Consider the following 12,974-nt stretch of genomic DNA (forward strand, 5'->3'; position numbering starts at 1 on the left):
AGCAAAGCTTTTGACACGGTCTCCCACAGTATTCTTGTCAGCAAGTTAAAGAAGTATGGGCTGGATGAATGCACTAAAAGGTGGGTAGAAAGTTGGCTAGATTGTCGGGCTCAACGGTAGTGATCAATGGCTCCATGTCTAGTTGGCAGCCGGTGTCAAGTGGAGTGCCCCAGGGGTCGGTCCTGGGGCCGGTTTTGTTCAATATCTTCATAAATGATCTGGAGGATGGTGTGGATTGCACTCTCAGCAAATTTGCGGATACTAAACTGGGAGGAGTGGTAGATACGCTGGAGGGCAGGGATAGGATACAGAGGGACCTAGACAAATTGGAGGAATGGGCCAAAAGAAATCTGATGAGGTTCAATAAGGGTAAGTGCAGGGTCCTGCACTTAGGACGGAAGAACCCAATGCACAGCTACAGACTAGGGACCGAATGGCTAGGCAGCAGTTCTGCGGAAAAGGTGACAGTGGACGAGAAGCTGGATATGAGTCAGCAGTGTGCCCTTGTTGCCAAGAAGGCCAATGGCATTTCGGGATGTATAAGTAGGGGCATAGCGAGCAGATCGAGGGACGTGATCGTTCCCCTCTATTTGACATTGGTGAGGCCTCATCTGGAGTACTGTGTCCAGTTTTGGGCCCCACACTACAAGAAGGATGTGGATAAATTGGAGAGAGTCCAGCGAAGGGCAACAAAAATGATTAGGGGTCTGGAACACATGACTTATGAGGAGAGGCTGAGGGAACTGGGATTGTTTAGTCTGCAGAAGAGAAGAATGAGGGGGAATTTGATAGCTGCTTTCAACTACCTGAGAGGTGGTTCCAGAGAGGATGGTTCTAGACTATTCTCAGTGGTAGAAGAGGACAGGAAAGGAGTAATGGTCTCAAGTTGCAGTGGGGAAGGTTTAGGTTGGATATTAGGAAAAAGTTTTTCACTAGGAGGGTGGTGAAACACTGGAATGCGTTACCTAGGGAGGTGGTAGAATCTCCTTCCTTAGACGTTTTTAAGGTCAGGCTTAACAAAGCCCTGGCTGGGATGATTTAATTGGGGATTGGTCCTGCTTTGAGCAGGGGGTTGGACTAGATGACCTCCTGAGGTCCCTTCCAACCCTGATATTCTATGATTCTATGATTTCAATGGTGAAATTAAACAAGACACAGGCAAGGTTCTCCTAGGTCTACATTAGACTAAATTAAAATTTCCCACTATTGCATATCTACACAACATAGTGATTAAAATACAGAGTGTCTGTGTTTGCACTAGTGTTCCCACCTTTGCTAACTCCCAGAGGAAAATTGGGGTGGGTGTCAAGTTGGACGCAACCAAAGGATTCATAACCCAACAGGTGGAGTTTGGAATTAGGACGGGATGAGCATGACCAAGTTAACCTATAACCATTATAAATTTCCTCTCCTTCTCAGAAATGTCCTGTCCACCCCCCAGGTGTGGCCTACTCCTAAAATTAAGGTTGACCTAGCTACATCACTCAGGGCTGTGAAAAATTCACCCCAAGAGATGTAGTTAAGCCAACATAAGCCCCAGATAGACTTCTTCCATGGACCTAGCGTCTGTCAATTTAGCTACATCTCTTCGGGAGAAGGGGAATCAAACCCCTTTCCATCACTGTAGTAAGTGTCTACACTATAGCAGCATAGCTGTAGCACTTGTAGTGTAGACATACCCACAGTTCATTCCCTCCTTCTGAATCCTCCCACAATACCTTTCTCTCCCCCTCACACCTGCCCCTCGCTACTCTTTTCCAAACAACCAATTCTTGTGCGTTAACGCCCGCTTGAGAAGTACCCAGCTTCCTCCAGGTTAAGATAGCCACTTATGCATAGCACCTCTTTTAACCTGGGCTAGTTTACAGTCATCTTTGAAACTAAAAAAAAAAAAAAAAAAAAAAAATTAGGGTCAGAAAGTACAAACACTCCCTTTTGGCTCATACAAGAATGGTTTCTTTAACTTTGGGACAACAAATGAACGCTTAAATACTGAGAAATAAAGAGGTGCTAAGAGTGATGCATAGTGCTCACATATAGAAAGACAGTGTGACGATTAGGGGGTCTTGTCTATACGACTTCTGAACTGTGGATGATTTTATTAAATTGATTAATGAAATTACTGTGTCACAGAAAGCTGATGTGGATCCACCAAGAGTTAGCAGGGTTGTGTTACATCTCTGCCAGGTCAGAGACAACGGTGAGTGATCAGCACTCAACGATAAGTTTATACCTTCCACCAACAGAAGTTGGTACAATAAAAGATATTTCCTCATGTATCTTGTCTCTCTCTTATTCAAAAGAAAAACACTTTGGGACAATGGGTTTGCTCTGGTTGGGAGGACATTTCCTCCACTTGTCTGAACGAAGGAGGGTTTGAGAGTAAGGGAAAATTACCAGGAAAAAAAAAGAAGCAGATGACCCCAGCAGGAATCTATAAAGGGACCCCTGAGGGGGAAAACTGAGGGGAGAGCCAATTTGTAAGATGAGGCAGGCTGCTGCAGGGGCAGGGTAGGCAAGGGGGCAGAGGACCCTGCCTACTGGAACACAGGTGGTCCCTAAGGTCTCCCTAAGGAAGGGTGAGTGAGTGAGGGACATGGTGTTTAGCATATTTTATTGTTTTGTGTGATCTGTACTGTGCGGTACATAAGGATAAAAGAGCATAAAGATATTAGTATGCATACACTTTGAATAGTCTCACTGCTTCAAAACCTTTGCATGCCCCTGAGAGAGTTAAATTATAAGCCAGAAGCTTCACACCTTTGGGGTGGAGTTCTGGGAGAGGGGTGTGTTTAAGTACTGGGGAGCCTGAGGAGTCAGTGCTGCACCCGGAGAGGCTAGGCAGCTGGACTGTGTGTCCCAACATTCAGAGAAAGGTCCCAGACAGGTGGTCTGTGTCCTGAGTGTGTGTCTAGGGACCCCAAGATTGGGGCAGTACACAGGTGCCGACTTTCCAATGTGCTGGGGGTGCTCGACCTCCAGCTCTGCCCCAGACCCCGTCCCCATTCCACCCCTCCCCACCAAGGCCTCTGCCCCACTCTCTTCCCGCCCCAACCCCTTCTCCCACCATGTGCATTTGCTACAAAAAAAAAAAGGCACAGACTACCTGAGGATAGTCTTTTTAGTGTGAAGTTTACAATATAATTATTAGGCTTCAGTGGTACACTTCTGTCAAATTTAAAATTAAATGTGTGGGTTTTGGAGGCAGTCACTTAAAAAAAAATAAAATAAATTCAGGCGTGTAACTCACTCAGAGGCAGCCTTAACAATGGAATGACTAGTATCACTCCATTATCCTATAGAGATGCCTATTAAAAAGCAGGATAGGAGGCTGAAGGATAGTGACCAGACCAAAACACTACATCAAGTGATCTCTACTCATGAGGCTCCTGTTCAACATGTTAAATATGACTTCATTTTATTTCAACTTCAATTTGATCTAAAAAGTGCTGATGGGATCAACTAGGGTGCTGAACTCAACCATTGCTTTCATAGTTAACACCGTATCTATAGCAGGATATAATCTTGGACAGAGATGAGGCCTATTCAACAAAGTTTATGGATCATTTTGGAGGTGAAAACTAGTTGCTATAAAATGGTCACTGACCCACATTTTTTGTAAGGAATAAAGTTTTTGGTGTGTATGTGGCGGTGGGGGGAGGGGTGTTTCTGTAGGAGAAGGTAGTGGGAGGACAGCCCATAATCAGAAACACTCTTCTGGTTCATAGGAAAATCTGGATCCTGTACAAAATAATCCTTTTGAAAGAATCCTTATTATAGCAAAAGGTCTCAGTCTACAAAGAGGGGATGACAATAATGAGTAATTGAGAAAAATAAAGAAGTCATGCAGCATCTAGGAAAGAGATTTCAAACACAATTGAAGAATTTTAATCTGCCCAGACTTGAATTTGAGAAGGCAAACAGTCATTTACTGAAGAGAATGCAGAAACAGCAATCCTATATCCTGCCAAAACTTCTGATGTTCATTGACAAAACTGATCTTTCTGGATGCATCAGTGGTGCCTGCTTCACATTTAATAAGTAGGGCCTTACCTCATTCACTACCATTTTGGTCAATTTCATGGTCAGAGGATTTAAAAAAAAAAAAAATAGATTTCAGCTATTTAAATCTGAAATCTCATGGTGTTGTAATTGTAGGGGTCCTGATCCAAAAGGCAGCCGTGCAGGGGGAGGTCACAAGGTTACCGTAGTGGGGTCACAGTACTGCTACCCTTACTTCTGCACTGCTGCCGACAGTGGCGCTGCCTTCAGAGCTGGGCAGCTGGCCAGGAGCCCAGCTCTGAAATCAGAGCCACTGCCAGCAGCAGTGCAGAAGTAAGGGTGGGATGGTATGGTATTGCCACCCTTACTTCTGCACTGCTCCGGCTGGTGGAGTGCTGCCTTCAGAGCTGGGTGCCCGGCCAACAGCTTCTGCTCTCCGGCTGCTCAGCCCTGAAGGCAGTGCAGAAGTAAGGGTGGCAATATTGCAGCCCCCCTAAAATAAACTTGTGCCCCCCCCGCAACTCCCTTTTGAGTCAGGCCCCCCAATTTGATAAATTGGGATCTGCCCCCCATGAAATCTGTATAATATAGGGTAAAAGCACAAAAAGACCAGATTTCATGGGGGGGGGGGGGGGGGGGACACAGCAAATTTCATGGTCTGTGACGCATTTTTCATGGCTGTGAATTTGGTAGGGCCCTATTAATAAGAGAGTCCTGGTGAAGAATAGAGCTGTAGAACCAGTCAGATTTCAGAAGAATAACAGGCTATTATATGCTAGGGGGAATTATGGCCAGTGAATAAAACAAGGTCTAATCTTTGTTGAAGAGAATTAGGCGTAATTGGTGTGGCAGGAATTAAAAGTACTCAAAGCTTAATTAGCAATTTCTTGTGCTTCAGCAGTAGAATACAGTGTGTTTGAAAGTCAGGACTGAAGAAGAGTTTATTATTTATTAATTTATATTATAATAGCTCCTAGAGACTTTAACTAAGATCAGAGCCCCTCCCGTTAGGCACCGTAGAGAAACATAGCAAGAGAATCCCTGCCCTAAAGAGCATTCAATTTAGATAAACAAATCAGACAAAGGAAGAATTATTATCCTCCTTTTATAGATTAGGGAGGTGAAACACAGAAAGACTAAGGCCTGGTCGACACTTTACATTTAAATTGACCTAGCTACATTGTTTAGGAATGTGAAAAATTCACACATCCCAGTCACGTAACCCCCCGGTATGCAGACTCTTCTAGTTCTGTTGACCTAGCTACCATTGCTTGGAGAGGTGGATTAACGACAGCAGGGGTCTCAAACACGCAGCCCGCGGAGTTATTTCCTGCGACCCACCATAGCTCCCCGCCCCCCGATCACTCCAATTCCCGCTCCTCCTCCTACCTCCCAGCGCTTCACACCACCAAACAGCTGTTTGGCGGCACTTAGGACTTTCCAGGAGGGAGCAGGGACAAGCGGGAACGCAGTGTGCTCAGGGGAGGAGGCGGAGAAGAGGCGGGGCCGGGGCAGGGATTTGGGGAAGGGGTTGGAATAGGGGCAGGGAGGGGGCAGAGTTGGGACAGGGACTTTGGGAAAGGGGTAGGAAGAGGCGGGGCCTCATGGAAGGGGTGGAGTGGGGGCATGGCCGGGGCGGGGGGGGTTTTGTATCTTTGTATGAAAAGGTGTCAGTGATGCGGCCCTCAGGCCAACGCACTAGTCCTCATGTGGCCCTCGTAGTGATCTGAGTTTGAGATCCCTGAGCTACAGCAATGGAAAACCCCCTTCTGTCACTGTAGGAAGTGTCCTGTCTATGGCACTACAGCTGCAGAGCTCCTAGGGCAGACATAGCCTAAGTGACTTGAACCAAGTCACACAGGAAGTTTGCAGCAGAGCTGGGAATGGATCCCAGGTCACCCAAGTCCTAGATCAGTGCTATAATCACAATCCCACGTTAAGTAAAGACAAGCCTCTGCTCACTCACACCAATCAAAAAGTTTAAAGTAAGCAAAACCAAGTATTTTGTTCCAAGCAAGGAACATAGCCTGCCACTTCCATTGAAAGCACCACAGTGCTGACCTCCTGCAGTGATGCCTCATCGCTTTTGGCTAGCCTACTCTTGCTCGGATATAGAAGAGCAAGAATAGAGAAGAACCACAGTTGATGTACGGCTGAGGGGTAATATCACAGCAAGCGTGCCTGCATGGTCACCAGATTTATTCTACATCTACAGTATGAGCTAGGGCTGTGATTCTTCAACTTGCATACACATACTTGAGCTAGCACAAGTATAAAACAGCAGTGTAGCCACGGTAGCAGCAGAAGCAAACCTGCCTGAAACCAGTGGGTATGTACTCAGCCTAGCTAAGCTGCACCTGCACTGCCCCTACCTGTGCTACTGTGGCCACCCTGCTATTTATACTTGTGCTAGCATGAGTACACGTACCCGAGCAAGGTAATCACACCCCCAGCTTGTCGTGTAGACGCAGGCTTAGAGACTGCCTATGTACGGCTGGTTAACAGTGAATGTGCATCTATTTACATAGTAAACATTTTATCAGCCTAGTACAACTTACCTGAAAATACATTTCAAGTTAAACCCACAGTAAGTCTTGTTTCATTAGGAGACATGTTAATCTGTGTAAACGTAAATGAATGATTTCTCTTTATGTTTTGCTTTCCAGATTACCTCAAAGACGCATTTTGACAGAAAGTACCAAAAACTGGCAGAATTCTGCTCACTGCTCTTTAAAGATATTGTTTTGTGCTGGATAATTCCTTGATCAGTCGACTGGATCATGCCCTTGTGGCAGGGAGAGTCTTGATCAGAGAGGTCATTGCCATCTCTAACGATCCTAAACAAGTCAGATGAACATGAACTACCTGCAACCTTAAACAAACATTTTTCTCATCTACACACATACACATACTCTGTCACCCCAAACAATAAGATCAAGTTAAATTATACACAGTAGGAAGTCAAGAGACATGGACTTCTGCTATACTTTTATTGTTACCTCATCCTCCCAACTCACCCCCATCCAGTTTGTTTTATCTACGTGCTGCATCCTGCCTTTCAAGTAGGCCGAGAAGCTCCATGGCGCAGGGACAATCTTCTTTGTTACTTTTGTCTAATGTAGCTAGTGCACCCCTTGCCTGGGTTCCTAGATTCTACCCCAGAGACATAACGTGGACATTACGGTACTACTTCAATGTTTGTTTGTCTTCTGTCGTTTGTTTTAAATGGGGAATTGCCTTAAAACATTTTATGACTATTTAGAAAGATCTTCAAAGTGGAAGTTTTTGGTGGAAGAAGTTTTGAATGTTTATCATTTCATTATGAATGTTTTTTCTAATTCCAGTTTGTTGGATTCAACTCAAGACAACCAGCCCCCCTTTTAGGAAGGTGGCATTTGTAACAGCTTTAATACAAAGGGGAATGTGGCGAGTACTGATTCCCAGAAAGAATTTAAAAAATCCTCATATTGTATGCTTGACTTATTCTGGATCAAACAACAGTTTCAGTGTCATCACCTTCCTTCAGGCTGAACTTAGGAGAGGTTAGTTTGCTTTTGGTATAGGAATGCAGTACAGTGTTCTCTTTTGAACAGGATCAGTGTGAAGTACTTAAGTTAATTACTAAGGTCCACCTAAATCACTGAACAGTTTATTCTAATAAGGTGCTTTTGTAACGCTTTTCCCCCTTTATACAGTCACAAATATTGGAGATAGGTCTGAACCAAAACTCCAGAGCTCAGTACACCTTGGCTTTGGAAAAATCTGGAGGCTGTATCCAAACGCCGTAACTCATGTTCCTCTATGGTTGTTACAGATTACATCAACTTGTAGTAAGACATAGCACAATTACTCCTGAGAATATGCCTACAGTAATAAGTAAGTATCTACACATTGTTTTGGATGAATCTCCTACTGGGGCAGATCCACCAGTACTAACAACAGTGGGAGTGCAAGTGCTGACAAGCTGCCTAAGTTGGCATATCAGGCCTAGCACAGCATTTTGAGGAATGATGTATTATTATTTGCCCGGTGCCAAGAAATATACTCAGTGCCTCACAAAGATGTGGGCCCTGCTGTGAAGAGTTTATGATCCAAAAGTTAGACAAAAAGACAAGTAGTATATTAAAGAAGAGATAGGATCAGAGGAACCCATGGAGAAGCTTTATTTAGACACACACACCTCCACGGAAGGTGTAGAAGGCTTTTTTAAATTAAATGTTTATAGGTAGAGTTACATTTTCCATTTAGAATGAATTGGTGGTGGCAGACAAGAAGTAGGCAAGAGAGGACACAGGTGGTGGCATGGTAGGAAAGCGGTATGTGGACCAGCAGCTAGAACCAACCTCTGAAATGTATTGTGCACTAAACATTGATAGTATTAGTCTACATATTGATATTTCCAGTTAGTTTACACAAAAGGCTGCCATTACTTGGGCCTATTAGAAAATATATAGGTTTTTAAAGAAGTCAGCTACAACATTATGGGGAGAAACATGTATACTGACAAGCTAGCTGTGTTTCTGGAACTGACTCAGCCTTCTCTAGGTCCTTCCTCCCTTCCCACATGAATCTCACTATTAGGCCTAGAACTGATCTGGAAGATCAGTTTAAAGAGGTCCTTAATATATGCTTCCACAACAAATCCTCATGACGCACAATCATCGTACAACAGCTACATTTGTTTTAAATAAAGTTGTTTTAAAATATTGTTACATATTTGGGTTAATCTGGAACTTTAAAAAGTCAGAAAGATTGCACATACAGCTGTGTTATAGTAAAACACACACACACACAAAAAGACACCTCACCCTACAAACCTTACCCCTATTCTGACACATGCCAAAAATCCAGATAAGGCAGTTCCTAACTTCAGCTCCACTTATGTAGTGTAGCTCATGGGGTCTCCCATCTGGAGGCCTCAGACTATATTACATAATATGAGCTGAAATATATAAATGGCTATAGCCAAGAACAAAGGGTGCACTTCAATTTAAGGATAGCGATTCTATCTGGCTTTTATAGTTTATATTCAACCAGTAGTTGTGGGTCTAAAGCTTTACAGGTAACCTAGCATTCAAATAGTGGTTGCACAGAGAGTGAGTTTTAGTTGATTTAGGCCAGGGGATCTCAAGTTCACTCCTTTTTTGTCTAGCCTCAAATTTTAGTCAGAAATAAAAGTTACTGTGGGACTTTTAAGTTACCACAGATATAAAATAGATACTCACACACTATGTGAAATAACATTCAGAAACATATCTAAGACATTGAGCACCCCCTCCATACAGCACCTTAGACACCCCAAATTATAACTGAATATAAGCTCACACTCTGCATATTGTAGTTATAGTTTTACCTGAGAAAGCGTTTACTTGGCTTCTGTGCTTAATCACAAATTACTTGTCCCTAACAGCTTGACACAATTTCTAGCATAGGTTAGTACAATTTCTAGCATCTTTCAGGCTTGCTTTTCATTACCTACCTATTGTGAGAAGAGTAGACTTGGAAATTTTGGAAGTGAATTTAGAAAGACTTGGTCAGAGTTTGAATCTCTCTCTAGTGAGCAGTTCTCTGCAGTACTAAATGTAAGTACAAGTACATCACTGTTCTCTCATTTAAAACATAGAATAATTCTAGGATTCATGGCAATGCCAGCCTAAACTTTGCTTTAAAGAACTCTTTGTTTTCAAATAAATCAGTGCCTGGCTTTAGATAATTCTATAAAGAATCCTATTCATCCAGCACACAGCATACCAGCTAACATGAGAACAACCACCACCCCTACCAACTTCTCTGAAAATTTTAATCTCCTTTCATTTTTCTTCTGCATATATTTGGTATAAACACTTGTGAGATGTAGGCTATTATAGCTAGAATACAGTTTTCTTTCTACACATAAAGCCTTTATATAAAGCATTTGCAAACTGATTAATTAGCCAATGTTATTCATATGTAATGTACCATTTTCTTCATTGCTATTATAAGTATTATAGTGGCACAACGCACCTTAAAGGGACAGGTTTCAGAGAAGCAGCCGTGTTAGTCTGTATTCGCAAAAAGAAAAGGAGTACTTGCATCCGATGAAGTGAGCTGTAGCTCACGAAAGCTTATGCTCAAATAAATTTGTTAGTCTCTAAGGTGCCACAAGTACTCCTTTTCTTAAAGGGACACTATATCAGTCTGATTTTGCAGTCCCTTGTGCACAGAACTCCCATCAGTTTTCAATGGGAACTCTGAACACAGAAGAACTGCAGGAGGAAGTCGTTTAGGGCCAAGTCTAGGTTCTGTAAAACCCCGTATGTTGAAAAGTGTTTTGATTAATTGTTTTTCTACATTTAAACTTTTAAATATTAAACGTTCAAACATTTCTCTGGTGTCCTGAGAACCCAAGTCACATGGCAGTATTGAATTAGTCTGGTCAGTTTCACTTTGAGGTTCTAATTTAATTGCTCACATGGGAGTAAAATACAAAAACCTAACCAGTGAAACTAAATTAGATGAACAATTTTTAAAAATTGATGATATTTTAGTGAGACTGCACTATTTTGCAGTTAGCATTAAAGAAGGGAGTCAGGAGACCCAAGTTTGATTCTAGACTGCCAGTATCTCACTATGTAGCCTTGGGTAAGTCACTTAACCTCTCTGCACCTTATTTCTTAAAGTACTTTTACCCCACCTGCCATAAAATGGTACCATCCAGTTATTTAAGTTTATTACAGAAAACTCACCTTTAGAGACAAACTCATATTGTTTCCATTTGAACACCTCATACATATTTCTCTCAACTACCTCTCTTTCTCTAGCTACCCCTTCCTTTAACTTTAGTTCGTTTACTAGTTTGCAACCAAGGTGGCAGAAAAACCAAGCCCCTTACATGTTTGAATTACTGATCTTCAGGCAGTCAGCTGCTCTGGTATATTTTTTTGTCATTTAGCTTTTTCTTCTGAACCACTCTCATTTTGTCCTCTAAAGTAGTTTTGGTAGTGATCCAAACTTCTATGCTTTAATCTTACCTTAAAAAAGCAATGTAATTTTAAATCCCATCTGCAAACAGTACAGAAGTTATATAGATGTTAAGCAGCTAATGTAGAGAGAGAAAAATCTAAGACAAAACAGACCATAAAATGGAAGCTTCAGAAGCTATTTATGTAACAGCATTCATTTTCTGGAAGTTCAGTCCCTAATTTACTAAAGAGAGTAAAATAATTAAGGGCTTGATTATGATCCCATGTGTAATACCAAGAAGCTAAACAGACTACATCTGAAGCACTAACAACAGTCTCTGAATACAACTGTAGCTCTGTCTGGCTACTGCAGACTAAAAGTGAATTAGGACAGATATTTATGTCCAACGTGCCTGTGCTTGAAGAGAATGAAAACAAGCCAGGAGAAATCAAAAGGATGAAGTCTTAGGCCTAAATACCTGTTATTCATTAGTATGTTCACCTCTCTGAATCCAGAAGCACATTTCAGTGCAATATTATTACAAAATCATGGGGTATAAACAGTACTTATGAGGCTCCTTGGTTGTTTATAGCCAAGTTTTCAGAAGCATTCACTAGTTTTGTTTGCCTACCTGACACCAATGCCTAATTTTCAGAGATATTAAAGACCAAGGCATCCACTGACAGCAGATCAGGGTGAGGCAGGAGAACACCAGTTGGTCACCCAAAAATAGGGCACAGCTCAGTGAATCAGTGGCTTTTCCTCTGTTTCTCCCTGGGCCTTTTAGCTGATCCAGCCAGCCTCCAACACCCTCTGGGTTGAGGTGACTCAGCCCTCTGGTTAGATCACACAGAAGTTCCACCCCTACAGGATACCCAAAACCCAAACTAAAAAAATGAACACAAACAAACTTCCTTCTTCAGGGAAATCCCAACAGGCACTGATCTTTCCTGGTTCATGGCTCCAGCCAGCCTTCTCCCACAAAAGGAAACCTCCAGGTCTTTTCTCGCTCCCAGCCAGGCAGCCCCTGAACTGAGTCTCCCTTGTTAGCTCCTCACTCAAAGCATGAAGCTTGCTTCAGGTGTCACAGGACAGGGCTGATGCGGTACCGCCCAGCACACCATTAGCCTTTCCTGACTCATGTTGGATTTGTACACTCCATCAAAAGGGGAACACAAAAATTAGTGAACACTTCTGAAAATTTTTAACTTAATTTATAGGAAGCCATTTACAGATGTAAAATCTGATATGCAAAACCAAAATCCAACAATTGGGTTTTACATTCTTGGTAACTTCATGATTATTCTGATCTACATGAAGCTGTCTCACCTCTGTTACACCCAACATTCTTCAGCTAACAATTTGATAAGATAAAAATACTGTTATTCAACTGTTTCAGAACAATAGGTGAGAGAGGAAGAACACAACAAAATTGAAATTGATTATATACAGTGGAAGAGAGGACTGCAACACTGTGGCATTCAGTATGCCTCATGGACAGTGAGATGTGTCACTTCCATTTCTTAGTGGAGGCTTGCATCAGCCTAGGCGGCCCATCAGAGAACCAGATTCTGATATCCCTTTCACCTTTCCAAGAGGAATGCAATATTCCAAGAAATTATGCAACTTTTGAAACAGCAAAGTTTCCCAGAACAATTTGGCCAGGCACATTGTTCTGTTGGATTGTTTGAAACTGCAAAGGGGAACTCCAAAGTGTGTGTTGCGAGGGGGGGGGGGGGGGGGGGGGGCACAATTTTATCCTTTAATGCTCCTTTATTCAAATTCACCCAAACTCCAATTCCTTTCTCATCTTCCCTGTCACCACCCCAAAAAGAAAAAGAAAAAGGAAAAAAAAATAGATTTTTCTGCTTAAAAAAAAAAACAACAAAAACCATTTAAAATATCAGGACTATCAGGTTTTCCTGTTAGAGGATCTTTTTACCATGGAGGACATGAATATTATCAGGCTGTAACCTGGGTAGGGTGACCAGATGTTCCGATTTTATAGGGACAGTCCTGATATTTGGGGG

The 12,974-nt window shown here is 42.4% G+C and overlaps 1 protein-coding gene across 4 annotated transcripts in view; it reads right to left on the reverse strand.

Moving 5' to 3' along the window:
• Positions 1 to 12,974, reverse strand: part of LOC102941738 (serine/threonine-protein kinase Sgk3) — an 84,385-nt gene that overhangs the window by 63,562 nt on the left and 7,849 nt on the right. Inside the window, exon 1 of one of the 4 annotated variants that reach the window (XM_043539554.1) lies at positions 9,482 to 9,577. The exons of the other annotated variants lie outside the window; for them this stretch is intronic. The gene's annotated coding sequence lies outside the window, so the exon portion shown is untranslated. Of the gene's footprint in view, positions 1 to 9,481; positions 9,578 to 12,974 lie in introns of those variants that run through there. 4 annotated transcript variants of the gene reach the window in all.

Source organism: Chelonia mydas, chromosome 2, assembly GCF_015237465.2.
Source record: "Chelonia mydas isolate rCheMyd1 chromosome 2, rCheMyd1.pri.v2, whole genome shotgun sequence".
Classification (NCBI taxonomy): Eukaryota; Metazoa; Chordata; order Testudines; family Cheloniidae; genus Chelonia; species Chelonia mydas.